At 34.4% G+C, this 15,598-nt stretch overlaps 1 long non-coding RNA gene across 1 annotated transcript; it reads right to left on the minus strand.

Moving 5' to 3' along the window:
• Positions 1–4,436: 4,436 nt before the first annotated feature.
• Positions 4,437–5,018, minus strand: LOC137627502 (uncharacterized). The gene is made up of 2 exons (XR_011041169.1): positions 4,966–5,018; positions 4,437–4,527 (listed from the first exon to the last, which is right to left on the minus strand). It is a non-coding gene; the product is annotated as an uncharacterized lncRNA (long non-coding RNA).
• Between the last annotated feature and the right edge of the window lie 10,580 nt (positions 5,019–15,598).

Raw genomic sequence — 15,598 nt, forward strand, 5'->3', positions numbered from 1 at the left:
TTATATTTTTGACTTGGATCTATTTAGTCTAGCACCTTTATGTTTTGAAACATCAAATTTTAATCATAAGCATCACCTAAAAGTCTACAACCATTATTTGATTTATGAATTTAAACCATGAGGCCCGGTGTGGAACAGGGATGGTCATTCACAGCTCAAGAGTAACAGGGGAAAGCCCACAAATGGCGCTATTATTATTATCATTACTTGCTAAGCTACAACCCTAATTGGAAAAGCAGTATACTACAAGCCCTAATGCTCCAACAAGGAAAATAGCCCAGCGAGGAAAGGAAATAATGAAATTACAAGAGAAGTTATCAAAATAGAATTTTTCAAGAACAGTATCAACATCTAAATAAATCTTTTATACATAAACTATAAACACTTAAAAAACCAGAGGAAGAGAAATAAGATAGAATAGTGTGCCCGAGTGTACCCTCAAGCAAGAGAACTCTACCCCAAGACATTGGCTATGGCACTTTCCAAGACCAGAGAACAATGGTTTGATTTTGGAGTGTCCTCCTTGAAGAGATGCTTATCATAGCTAAAGAGTCTCTTCTACCCTTACCAAGAGGAAAGAAGCCACTGAAAAATTACAGTGCAGTAGTTAGCCCCTTGAGTGAAGAAGAATTGTATGAATTGTATGAGGTAAAAGTTAGGAAGTTATACAGCAGGAATGATGGGAGGAAACGGGAATGGATGTATGATGGAAGAATAAAGAGTGAGGACAGCTAGGAGCCGAGGGAACATTTCAAAAACCCTTGGCAGAATAAATGGCCTACATTTCCTCTAAGCAAAAACCCTTAATCAATGCAGGAATCCCTTACGGAACCTATAACCATTATGTCCACAAGACTTGAAAGGGGTCATATTCATCTATAGTTAGTACTTTAAGATAGAACGGGAATAATAGTTTTCTTGTTTTCTTTATAACACTACTATAATACCCAAAACTTTAATTTCTTTAAATGTTAGGAAGGACTTTTTCAATTGAAACCGGGAAAAGTTAGCTATTGGTATAGAACTACGTGTAAAGTTCGCTGTGGTCAGTGAGTAAGCAAGTTGTGAAAATTCTATGGAACAGAATCCAATCGCAGAGAGAGAGAAAGAGAGAGAGAGAGAGAGAGAGAGAGAGAGAGAGAGAGAGAGAGAGAGAGAGAGAGAGAGAGAGTCAAATTTCTTCCACAAATTCTATGCCAAAAGGAAAAGAAAATCTCAATGTAACTTATAATAAATAGTAAAATCTTATGATCCGCCTTAGGAAACTTCAGCTGCAAAATCAATAACTAGATCTTCAATGCAGACAACGCAAATGATGGGCAAAGGCCACTCAACTGCATACATAGAAGTTTAAGCTTCAGTGATATGATAGTGGGAGGTCATAATACCCTACAGACTGGCCATATATTCATACGATCATCACCCAAACCCCGTCTCCATCCAAGCTAGCCAAGCTAGGACCAGAGAGGGGCAGGCAATGGCTCCTGATAACTCAGTAGGTAGACTTATAGGGACATCAAAACCCTCATCCTTAGTTCACAAGGATGGTGAGGTTGTAGACATAACAAGAAATTGTTGATATTGAGCGGGTCTAAAACTCCTGTCCAATAGATTGCTATACAGGGACTATATTTGACGAACAGTTTTAAATATAATTGACCAAAAGGGTTAAAGCAAATATAATCCTAAAGGAATTTCAGAAAAGACAGACAGGCCGACTGTGTGAGTGCGTATGTTCTTGTGTGCGTGTGTCTTTGTAAGTGTGTGCGTTTCCAACAGGATACTATAACTAATCTAGTCATCGCTCAGTTTCCTTTCGAAGGAAGGGTCATGCTAGGATCTCAAGGAAGCCAGGGAAGAGAAGGACAACTTTGTATTGGTATTGAGTTACAGCAGGAGATAAATAAGGCCAGTTAAGAGAAGTAAATAGGACACAACCATTGGCCATCTATTTTGACTTCTTGAAACATTTTTTGTTTGTCCACGATTAAAAAGAAGCCTCAGAAACTTGAGCAAACCTTGACCAAAACATGTCGCAAACTGGTTACCTAATGAATAGAATAATCTGGATAAAACAGAGATTTCTATGAAAATAGCAATGTTGCGTTAGAAAATATTTTTTTTCCTGGCGTATTACATTTCAAGCAAAGTAAATACAAACCACACAAGCAACTATTGATTTTACTGGCTGTTTAAAAAGTTTGTGGCAGCACAACAGGCTATTTACTCCGGCTTCCTACTTGTACTGAGAAACATGATTTATTCAAATAAAGACATATTTAAAGTAATGTGTAAATGATTGGGAAAATATGATTAAAATTTAACAAATGAATAATCGAAACGATTTTTCTAATTCCAGTTTTGCAACTATGATCTTAGATTTGTCAAAGTAGGACTATCTGATTGCATATTGAATATCATATTAAGTGCAGAATATCAATGAAATTACTAAACACAGACACGAAGCATGAACAAATAAGAATCAATCATCAACATGTCAGTTCTGAGAAAACATTCTGAGATTTTCTCAATAAAATATGTCTAACTGTAACCAGTTTACAACTCATTAGTACCATACGATATCAATGCACGTTGTGGCATAGACACATTCCATGCCCTCCACATATTCAGGCACAATTAATTGAACTTCAAGATAATTAATGCTATTACCATTGTTATAGGGGAGACGATTTGACAAATGCCGTCACTATAGATGTTAAGTATCGCACTGAAGCACTTTAACTACAGTACCACCACTCTGCAGGGAAAATGGTGACTGGTAAGGAATACTTGTCAAGGGCTGGTCGATAAGTTTAACTTATAAGTCCATCACGGTAGACTATCGTTGTTCAAGTAATTATTTTAGATTACGTTATCATATAAAAGATTTAAAACTAAACTGTGTTTTATCTACTTTCACAGAACTACTGTAGCTGTTAGGCTTTAAACCACACTGACCATTGAATGCCCCGAGGTTATCTTACTTTGACTTTGATAATTAGCTACCACATTTATAGAGGAACGTACTAATTTTGTTTTTACAGAGTGCAAACACATCACAGTAGATTTTGATATATACGTATATCGATGAGGTCTTAGATTCGATTCTAACTTACTACTCACCTGGTCATCTTAAGTGTAAATGGACACCGGTGCTTATTAGCTGGGAATCAAACACTTGGAGAGAGAAGAGGCCACCATACTGTACAATCCTGCAGTTAGCATGTAAATTTCCACAACACTATTCGATGGTATGAAAGTGACTTTGCCTTGAGACGTACATATACTTTATACATGAAAAATGTGTCTAGAGGCAATGAAGAAGCCATCAGGGTAGTCAAGTCATCAGACAGCATAAGCGAAACAGGATTGGATTATACATGGCAAAAATAGGGTCTGGTGTCGCAGTGACTATAGAGCAATTGACATCAGAGACATTTCTTGGGTGAGAAAAATCTGAAAACATTATAAGAATTTTCCAATAAACTTCCTTTAGTAGCATCAGCAAAATTACATCAACACGCTTGCTATTAGAATTTCTTCTGATAAAAATGACTTGATGCATATCAATAATGAATATTATGCTGACCAATTCAGTCAATATCAGTATTTAGTTTCCTTAATCTTTAATATATATATATATATATATATATATATATATATATATATATATATATATATATATATATATATATATATAAGGTCAGAGCAAAAGCTTTACTCACTCCATCCTCTTAAGAAATTAAGATAGTAATCACATTTCTATCATTATTATTCTTATTACTATCCGAGCTACAACCCTAGTTGGAAAAGCAGGATGCTATAAGCCCAAGGACTCCAACAGGGAAAATAGCCCAGTGAGGAAAGGAAATAAGGAAATAAACTACATGAGAAGTAGTGAACAATCAAAACAAAATATCTTAAGAACATTAACAACATTAAAATAGGGTTTTTCATGTATCAGATTATGAGATAAGGGCGTTTCCAGTGGGCTACCACAACTTTCAAATCTCAGTCGCTCTGTGGCTAAGTATAGCGAGCTGAAACACTGCACTAAATTGTGAACTTACTTTTAATGCAGATACTTATGTCAGCCTGTTTTACTTACATAAAAACATATGCTACAAGTTTGAACTTCAGAAGTTCCACCGATTCAACCACCTGATAAGGAAAATATTCCACAATTTGATCACACCAGTAAGTATCTTAAATATGTATTCTTTAAAGGTTCTTGAATGGCTTGATATCAGAAAATTAGTTAATGTAGCCAAAACAGCCAGCTGTCTCTCCTCCAACACAAAATACCTAGTATCATCGCAAAGATGGTTTAAAAATTTGCTCTAAGGATCCCCTAGCGCAAACCAGCTTTACGGCGCTGAAGTTTGGACAGTAATGGAAATTCTATCATCACAAAGATGGGGGTAATTATACAACTGTTAATTTATTCGCTTTGCAACATTTATTTCGGTGTTGATGGTCCGCCCTTACGATGGGAGAGCAAGAGGCTCGTCACAAGCAAGTCTCATCCTGTTGCAGAAAATAAAGACCAGTCTTAGACCTCATTTGTTATCATTATGGAATTGTCACGATAATTCATTCTTAATTTATATACTTTTTTACGTTTTATGCACTGTAAATCAGTGAATTTAATTATTACTTTTAAATAGCAAAATAGTAACTCTATTGTTACTTCTATTTCAAATATATATATGCATGTGGCCCACTTACAAAGAGAATAAAAGATAAATGGGTAAAAATAAAGGATTAAAACTAATAATAAAATGAACTAGCACTAGTAAAATTAATAGGAAAATGGACTAACACAAGTAAAATTAATAGTAAAATGAATTAACACAGGTAAAATTAATAGTAAAAGAAACTAACACAAGTAAAATTAATACCAAAATGAACTAAATTGTAATATTAGCAACCCCCCCCCCCTCTCTCTACACGTATGGAACCTACCTATAAACTAAATGTGAACAGAGGCATCATTGAGATGTACGAATCTATCTCCGTCCGGCGTCGGTCATGACTTTGGGGAGTCCCAGAAGGGAGTTGATGAGTTCGGAGTTGCGTTTGTGGGTTCCGGCAGTGACAGAGCCCCAAGGACCTCGGGCTATCCTCAGGATCTGAGCTGCCAGTTCTGCAACGACCTGTGGCCCCAGAAGGACCGTTAATAAAACAACATTACAACTGCAATTACTAATGGGATAAACAACTACATGCGCATTTTGTACAAGGTCCATGGTCAATTTTTTTTAAGATATGGGAAATCCAGCACTGAAGGTCACCAGATAATGGGACTCTATGAAATTCCCGAGACTCAGCATCGGGTTAACTGAGTAAACTGCTGAAAATGAAAATACCAACATAGTGTGAAAAAAAAGACGAAATAGAATATTACGAACTGAGGTAAAAGAAGTGTCTTTATTTGTACTTTTTGAAAAAAAAAGGTCTGTCATAGATAGAAGTGAACGGAGGATGAAAGTTTGTGTTTAAAAGAACGAAAGATAAATGTCGAAATAAAGGAGAACAGATAAAAGGGAAGGTATCAATAAGAAATTGCTTAATTTACCACGGAAAAAGATAGCTTAGATATGGTTGGATCCCAACTGTAATTAAAATGGCCTAGATATTAATCATAAGATTGTGCATCATTGTCTTCATTAACTTCCATTACCTTTAGTGACAATAACGGAACAAACCATTGCAAATCTTAAATGCAAACTACATTATCTAAAAATATTGTAAATGTCATCAATAAGTTGCACTCTCTATAATCATGATCTATTAAAATCGATTTTACTTTATCACTAATAACATTCACCATTATTATCACTAATACTGATGCAAAGTTACTTTAAGAACAGTTTCACCTCATTCACTATGAATATTATCCCAGTTGAAATTAAATAAATTAGATCCTTTACCTGGCGTTCAGGATATTTGAGCTCCTCTTGTGCAGAAGTCACCATGGTGCTAACAGCCACCAGCACCACCAAAGCTGCGATAAATCCAGTTTGCATCCTGAGAAGACGAGAGGACCACACAACCGGGAGAGGGGTGGGGGGGAGTAAACAGTTATTCATTATCGAAAATAGTAATAAGGTAACACATATCCCTGACATCGACCTCTTTAACACTGGATCTCTATGACGTTAATCTGTTGTCCATTACTAGACCTTATTGTGCATCATTGCTACTTACATCAGTCTCCTAACATCTGTAGCTAAGCATTGTGAGAAGTTTGAATATTCCAAGTGATGGTGTTTGTAACTTATTATGAATATGATAACATAACTTCTCTCCAGTCTATTTTGCCAGCAACAGCGTTAGGCAACGGGTGATGAAATCTAAGTTTAGACTAGCTGTCATTTAGCCCGGGGTTAGACTCTCTTACCACTGGATCATAAATAAATAAAAGAATAGAATAAGTCTGAATCTATCTCCGGTATGCACCGTCCCTAGGGTTGAGTAGGGAAGTCCCAACTTTCTCTTATATTACCAATATAGTAGTAGTAGCATAACAGACAACAGGCTGGATATTCCCTACCTAGCTTTTGTCTACTGATGAAACTCTACTCGATACTAAATCGAGGAAGGAACAAAGTGGTTATCATATTTAATCGTACTCAGGAGAGTCATACTGATTGAGTTTTAAAGATTTTCCAGAAGAATATGTTCTAGAATATGAAGTGAAACTTGGAAATATAGACAAAGCTTAAGATGATGGAATGCTAGAATTTATCTTAATATGCTCATATATAGTCTATTTTACTTCGCTACTAGGTTACTTTCCAAGTTGAAACTCTTGGGTCTCATTAAAGATGGATCGCTGAACAAAATGAAAAGTAAAAAGAAGAAAATGAGGTAATCAGCAGGCTAAAGAACCCTGCACACAACCCTTATTTAAAAAGCAACAGCCGACTAAAATTCTGTTTTATTTGCTATATGCAAAAAGTTATGATACGACCTAAATGGACTAACTTACTTCCGTGGCGTTCAAAATTAAGTGGTCACAGAAGGTTTTCCCTCTGGAGAAATAATCAAATACGAAATAAAGATTTACTCTATTTACGAATAAAAAAAAAAGCAGAAAATAACTTGAAAATTAATATTTCGCACGATATACATACACGAAAATACATAGACATAACATGATGTTAATCTTAGCGTCTTTCTAAAATAATATTCAACATCCTCAACACATCAATGAACTGGTATCGCAACATCCGGTAAATTAATTAACAATCTATCTAAACATTTACCCAACACTGCCACAGGCCACAGAACCCCGTTATATTATCTGAACCATTCTTACCACCTCTCTCTCTCTCTCTCTCTCTCTCTCTCTCTCTCTCTCTCTCTCTCTCTCTCTCTCTCTCTCTCTCTCTCTCTCTCTCTCTCCTCAAGAAGTATTCCTGAAAGTCACACGTTAAAATATACACAAAATATCTGACTTTACTGCAACAATATTTCACTCATACATACCCAACAGTATATACATCAGACTTACTCACGATAATGCCCCTTGACTTTATTGATACATTACTTAGGAAATTCGAGGGATAGGATGAAAACAACACTCACATACACATATATCTATCTATCTATCTATCTATATGTATATATATATACATATATATATATAAATATATATATATATATATATATATATATATATATATATATATATATATATATATATATATATATATATACTGTAATGTAGCTTCTGCATCATAAATGTACACATAATTATAACGGTCATAATATATGATAGCACTGACACCAACAGCAACAACAACAATGATGATAATAACATTAGGCTGTTAGATAACCAATTATTCTTGAATTAGTCTTAAACACCTGAACAATTACATAAGAATATACCCAGAAGTAAAAAAACAATAAATTTAATATCACTAGTATTATTGTATATCCCTTTAATAAACACAAATAAGTGACGGTTTCGTATATGATATATGGACCATATTATGTGAGACCGATTCGTTTCAGATACACGAAACAATAACTTTGTTGTGTTTAAGAGGAATACACTAAGGATACATTCAAGTCGGTTCTGGGTACATTATACAATCATTTCGGCTAGTCGTTTTTTATCGCATTCCTCTTATTCAGTTTTTTTTTTTTTTTCAACATCTTGTTATATTCTTATGTAATTGCTGAGTTGTCTTGCTAACTTCATGTCAGTACTGAGAAACATTAAAAAATATCAACAGGATAATCACTTTGATTAGATATATCTAACCATCTCAATAATATCCCTACAAAATTTGAAAACGAACATTAAATAATGTCTAAAATTTCGAAAATTTCACATTCTTTCGAGTAAACAAAGATTCCGTCCAACCCCAATGTAAACAATAAAAATATAGCTAATATAATTTAAGTAAGAAAACTTAAGGTCTCAGTGGAACTAATGTTCTCGAGTGATCCCGGTGGGAATAATTGGCAACGTATAATTTGTCTTTCCATAAGTTAGAGAGACGTGTCCTCGTAATAATTTTCAAGAGAAAGGTTGTTATTATTATTATAAAAAAGTGTGAACATTAATATAAAGCATGTTAACGTAGGTCATGAACTTGCAAAGAAGCGAGCTTCCGCAGACTAGAATGTTTGGTAGAGAGAGAGAGAGAGAGAGAGGGGGGGGGGAATAAACCCATTAAACCTTGCCCTTGTCCTTGCATGCAGTTAGTCTTAGGTTAAGGGCATGCATTACTGATCTTCGCAATGTCTAGCACTTATCCTTCACCGATTTATTTTTTTAATTTATTCACCATGAACAGATTTTACTCTTAGATCTGGAATAAACTAACTAATTTCCCCTTACCGTACACGAGATAATGTATGCCTGCAAGGTCATTCAGAATACACCTATTTGAAATAAATAAAACGAGACGTGAACACTGCAGTTAAGTAATAATGTAAACAACAATAGCCATTACTTTATTATCAAACTATGAAAATGCAATGTTTCGCAATGAAGAAAAATGCAGAAATGAGCAGGTATGATTAAGGAACGCCTTGCAGCCACATTCTTTATTACCTGTCCTCTGCGATTAGTTGCAAAGAACATCTTAACTCTCGCGATTTATCTGAAGCAGCTCTACACTATATCGAATTGAAAACTTGAATGTTAAGTAGCTGTGTGAACACACGCGCGCGCATCGTTATATTTATGTATTTACGTGTATGTATGCATTATAAAACTAGCGAATCTTATAGATGTTGGGATTCTTGTAAGCAATATTTCCATGCGAGAATGCCTTTCTATTAAGTAAATATACTATTAATGTGTAAGTGCCACATTAATTTATATGTAATAATTTTTAAATAGCCTCAAATCTAAATGTAAACAAGCAATCGACTCAATAAACAACCGAGGGCATAGATCTACACATGATACGTTCAGGAAAAACACTGTACTTAAAAACATAAATCCTATTGTGGCCGAAAAAATGCGAGTATAATATGATAGCTAAAAATCACAAAACTGTACTGAACCCGAAAAATAAACAAGGTAGAGGACATGGAAGGGAGAAGAGTGGCGCTTAACCAAACAGGGAACGAGAGACAAACTGCCTCTTGAAGGAAGGAAGGTTATAGGAATCATGAGCGCAGATGCAAGAAAATAATTCCAAAGTTAGGCATAAGTAAGAAATAAGCACTCACTAAACCATATACTCCCAACAGTAATACCAATTTATTTCGTTAAGTTCAGGAGTAATTAAGCTAATTTCGGTAAAGTATATCTTCAAATCCGACTCAACATTCATCATTCGTCAGTACACAAATTTCCGGTCAAGGATCTGACATCTAGGTTAACCCTGATATTGCTCTAACTACTCATTTTACTAAAACCTGCAATAAGCCCCTTAAATTACCTACTTCTATCAAGCAACAATTTTAGCATAATCAATTCATCTTCTTGAGTGTATTCACAGCAACTCTCTCTATCCATTCCTTCTCTTTAACAACATCGTATTAACATCATTAATTAATTTCTTAAGCGACAGCAATACCTAATTGAATTCCTCCTCTTAACTAGCCTTGCATTAACGCTATCAATTGCTACTTTTCTTAATTCACCTTTCAGTTCATTTACAGACACATTTACCTCAAAGCTGTCCCCTTTAATACCAAGTAAATTTACTTCCATAAGTCAAGTATTAAATTAACAATGTATGTGTTCTTGAAGTAGAATTTATTTTCACGAAATGCTTATCTTTATACTCAATGCACGGTAGTCTCCTTCCCACGAATATACAGTATGCTACAATTTCCAAGCAAAGAGCCCGTGGATATTTATAAAAGGACCGGTTGATAACAATTACAATCTAGTTTCCATTTAAATGAATTGTCTATGTTTCACTTGTTTTTGTTCGGATATTTCATCTTAATTTTGTTTCTAACTGTGGGCCTACCTGCAATCAACTTGTAAGATTATTAATACAATCGAAACAAAATACGAACATTATTTCACAAGATTTCAATGAAATGACGATAATACATGCGAAGATAATAAGTATCTACTGTACTTCAATATATAAATAATCACTTCTGATGCATTCTTGCAACTTGACGAAGATGAACGAGAGAGAGAGAGAGAGAGAGAGAGAGAGAGAGAGAGAGAGAGAGAGAGAGAGAGAGAGAGAGAGAGATTTAATACCCCTTCTTACATTAATAAATGCGAAACCAACGTATTCCTGACGAAAGTTCTTATCTCACATATTTGGATAAATAAATCGTATTCTAACGTGTAACTATGATGAACAGAAAACGAGAGATTATTCTGATTAATACCAAAATAGAAATAACCTGATTAAGACATGGAAACTAAATTAACTATGATCATCTAATGGAAATAATTGAAGCTTTAAAACCAAACAAAAGTCCCCTTCTCAAACACTTGTATTAAATTGTAAGGCTGAAACATTTCAAATAACTTTAGCTAAGTAACTATCAACTGACTTTAATAATATAACTAAAAAGTATTCAGTCCTATCACTATAAATTGAATTGGTTTCCAAGTGTTATTCGTTCAGTAATTACAAATTACAGCTATTCCAAAAGAAGTGACTTTAATACAATAACTAAAAAGTATTCAGTCCTATCACTATAACCTGAACTGGTTTCCAAGTGTTATTAGTTCAGAATCTACAAATTACAGCATTTCCAAAACACTATAAGGGGTTCCAAGTGACTCTACACAGTGACAAAAGAAAATTACAGCAAAACCAGTAACTAAGGCCTGAGAGCCTTCGCCATTACACTGCAACTCGAGAGACACTTTCCTCTCTCCGAAGACGTTACTTACTTTACGTAAAGGGGAGCGGGTAGGCAGGAGCAAGCGTCAGGAACAGTGTCTGGGACGTGAAGGCTTAGATTCCATCAATGCGCCAGCCTTTATGTGCTCATTCGCTGCCTTCACCCTACCCCCCTCACACACCCCAATATCCCTCTCCCGAACTACCTTCCCCTTCACCTTACGCCATAGAGCCAACTCCCAACCCCCTCACTCGTCATTTCACCTCTCTCTCTCTCTCTCTCTCTCTCTCTCTCTCTCTCTCTCTCTCTCTCTCTCTCTCTCTCTCTCTCTCTCTCTCTCTCTTATTGATTTAATTGAATAAATCATGAAACTGAAATGACAAAGATAAAAAATGTAGCATTCGTCCTCAGTTTTAAAAAAAATGCTCATCACCTTTCGACAGTAAGATTAATTAGGTCAGAGTACACTCATTAAACTGGACCTATTTTCCTCAAATTTTATGAGAAAAAAAAATTCATAGCGGTTCGCATAATTACTTATCATTTTTTCTTACACATGTCATTGAATTATTTAGCTTAGTAAATCTTATGCTTTAATATATTTACTCTGTAATGAATTACAGTTCAGCGGAACTTCGAAAGTTCAAACTTGCAGCGAAAGTTTTGAAATTGAAAAGGCTAACCTAAGACTCTTTATAGTTTATATCAGGAAAAATTTACTTAAATATTGTAACTATTCATAAAATATTTCATTTTAATTATTCATTACTTCTCTTGTTTCCTTATTTCCGCACCTCACTGGGGTATTTTTTCCTGTTGGAGCCCTTAGGCTTATAGCTTCCTACTTTTTCAAATAGGGTTGTAGCTTAGCAAGTAATAATAATAATAATAATAATAAAAATAATAATAATAGTAAAAGTCTTCCGAAATAGGAGAAGAGCTGCATATATCATCCATGTTCACGGGATGCCCCAGGAGTATGAGCCCGTGCTGGCAAAATGCCAACTTATTCTGTCAACTTCCACGCTTCCCACCATAGATAGTCATCTGCTATCAATTCTACTCTATGTATTTTATTCTTTCTAAATCTGAATACTTAATTTAATTAACCAATCATTAACAAGAATTGTCAGTAAAAGTATCGATTTATGAATATGTTTGATCTTCAACTATGTAATGATGTTTGTACTTATGATTGTGTATGTGATGACTCCGTGAAGTAAATCATTGTACCAGAATTACGTGCCTTATCGAAGTCTCCATATGAAGAAATACTTGAATTCAATAAATGCACACATAACACCTATCTATCTTTCATCTATATGAACATTCGTGTATATATTCGTATGCTATTTGTATCTAACATTAAAATGTTTACCCTAATATGGAATATCTACATAGACAACACCACAATGATAGATACGTTCATCCTGTTTAATAACTATTAAAACTTCTTGTTATATATATATATATATATATATATATATATATATATATATATATATATATATATATATATATATATATATATACATATACATATATATATATTCATATATATATATATATATATATATATATATATATGTATATGTATATATATACATACATATATATATATATGTATATATATATATATATATATATATATATATATATATATATATATATATATATATATATATATATATATATAAAGTCATCAGCCGTTGCTAGTCCACTGGAGGGCAAAGGCATCAGACATAACAGATAATCATCGTCTCCTCCTACGCCTATTGACGCAAGGGGCCTTGGTTAGATTTCGCCAGTCGTCTCTATCTTGAGCTTTTAATTAAATATTTCTACATTCATCATCTCCTACTTCGCGCTTCATAGTCCTCAGCCATGTAGGCCTGGGTCTTCCAACTCTTCTAGTGCCTTGTGAAGCCCAGCTGAACGTTTGGTGAGCTAATCTCCCTAAGCGAGTGCGAAGAGCATGTCCAAACATATCCATCTACCCCTCATCATGATCTCATCCACATATGCAATCGAGTAATCTCTCTTATAGTTTCCTTTCTAATCCTGTCCAGTCCTTTAACTCACATCTTTCTGGGAGCTTTTTTCTTAAATCTACTAAATCTATTGGCGATTGTTTCATTGTCATGCCATGACCCATGTCCATACAGTGACACCGATCTCGCTAAACTGATATATAGTCTGATTTGTATATGTAATTTCAGGCGATTTGATTTCCAAATTTTACTTAACCTAGCCATTGTCTGATTTGTTTTTTTCTAATCTCTCAAGAAACTATTTCTAAAGACCCCATATTGGAGATCATAGTTCCTAAATACTTAAATGATTCTACCTAATTAATAATTTCTTCTTCCAATGATATTTCATCTTCCATTGCATACTCCGTTCTCATCATCTGTCTTTCTTCTATTTATCTTCACCCCAATCTCATGTGATATTTCATGCATTCTGGTAAGCAAGCATGGCAAATTCTGTGGTGTTCTGTTAACAAGGACAGTATCATCACTATACTCTAGGTCTGCTAATTTCCTATCACTAATCCAGTCTAATCCTTCTCCACCATCTCTCACTGTGCTAGACATTACAAAATCCATTAGGAGAATAAACAACATAGGTGACAATACATTCTCTTGGAGAACTCCACTGTTCACTGAGACTTCATTTGATAAGACTCCATTAGCAATCACTTTGCATTTGCTATGCTCATGAACAGACTTAATCAAATACAAATAGTTAGGAGGAATTTCATAATTACACAGGACTCTCCACAAAATTGGCGGGTGCACACAATCAAAGCCTTTTTCATAAGTCCACAAATGCCATCAAAAGTGGATTTCTACAGTCTATGCATTGCTGCACAACATGTTTCAAAATGAAAATTTGGTCATGCAACTTCTACATTTTCTAAATCCTGCTTGTTTATCTCACAGCTTTTCATCAATCTTTCTCTCCAGTCTCTTTAGAATAAGCATACTATATATTTTCCTGGCAACTGACATAATAGATGGAGATTAAGAATAACAGAATGGATCCCTAGAGATTGCAAACGAAGTAGGGGAAGTAAGAGAAGACAGTGGATTGACGACCTAAGAAAAGTTACGGGTATAGACTGACATAAACAAAGACCATAAATAGATGCGAGGAGCAGGACATGTTTGAGGCCTATGTCCTGCATTGGACTAGCAAAGGCTGATGATGAAGATGATGATAATATATACATACAGACACACACACACACACACACACACATATATATATATATATATACATATATATATATATATATATATATATATATATATATATATATATATATATATATATATTCTTACCAAGCTGGTCTAGCATGAGTAAATATTTTATTCATGTATTTCATTTGTGTATTTAAGAGATATATAGCCAGCTCGTAAGGTGGGTCCAACTCACGTAGGATTAAGCAATGTATGTAAATTACATAAGATTTTCGTTATTCATTTAGTTATATTTTCATTCAATTCAGTATAAGTAAATTTATGTTATTTTTAAGAATTAACTTTTCATTTCATATAGTTTTGTTACAAAGTCTTATGTAACTTGTTAAGGTATGCTGTAGGACACATATGACACACACGAGGGGGCACGAAGGATTTTGTTATTTTTTCCACGTGGTTAGAAAATGCAGGAAGATTCTAGATTAAGGTTTTTCTTTTTTGTGATGTTACGAGAGGAAGGTGGGCAGAGTTAGCCGAGAATGTTGCCTCGCCAGCAATGTAGTACCCTTCTTCCATATTACCGAGTTGGCAACCTGACGTATGTTACCGCCCAGACCATATGTAATGCATTGCTTGAATTTGCTTGAAGGTTCTAGAATGAATTAGGATGCATATATAAGTGGCCTAGCAAGGCATGACAGACATAGAATTCCAGCCTGATTACAAAAGCCATCGTTCCGCCAACCCTTTCTCAAGCACCTCTCCGGCTAAAGTCTACTCTCATACGTGAATAGCGTTTTCACTCAAAAGTGTACAGTGTTCCTGAAACATTGATATTTTTGTATCGGATTATAAGTAAAGGGAAGCGAGTATTAAAAATAAATTTATCTTGAAGATTATTTGTAACTGGCCCTGTGAAATTAGTTTAAAGTGAAGTGCATTAACATTTTTGCTTAACCGTTCTGTAACGTTGTGTGAACCAAAAGACTTATGTGTAACAGTTACGTAAATGTAAATTTCATTATTGTTTATTAATTAGAGTGTTAAACTGTTAACTCTTTTCATTAATTGTCAAAATTAAATATCTAAAAAAAAAA

The sequence above is a fragment of the Palaemon carinicauda genome, chromosome 35 (genome assembly GCF_036898095.1).
Source record: "Palaemon carinicauda isolate YSFRI2023 chromosome 35, ASM3689809v2, whole genome shotgun sequence".
NCBI lineage: Eukaryota > Metazoa > Arthropoda > Malacostraca > Decapoda > Palaemonidae > Palaemon > Palaemon carinicauda.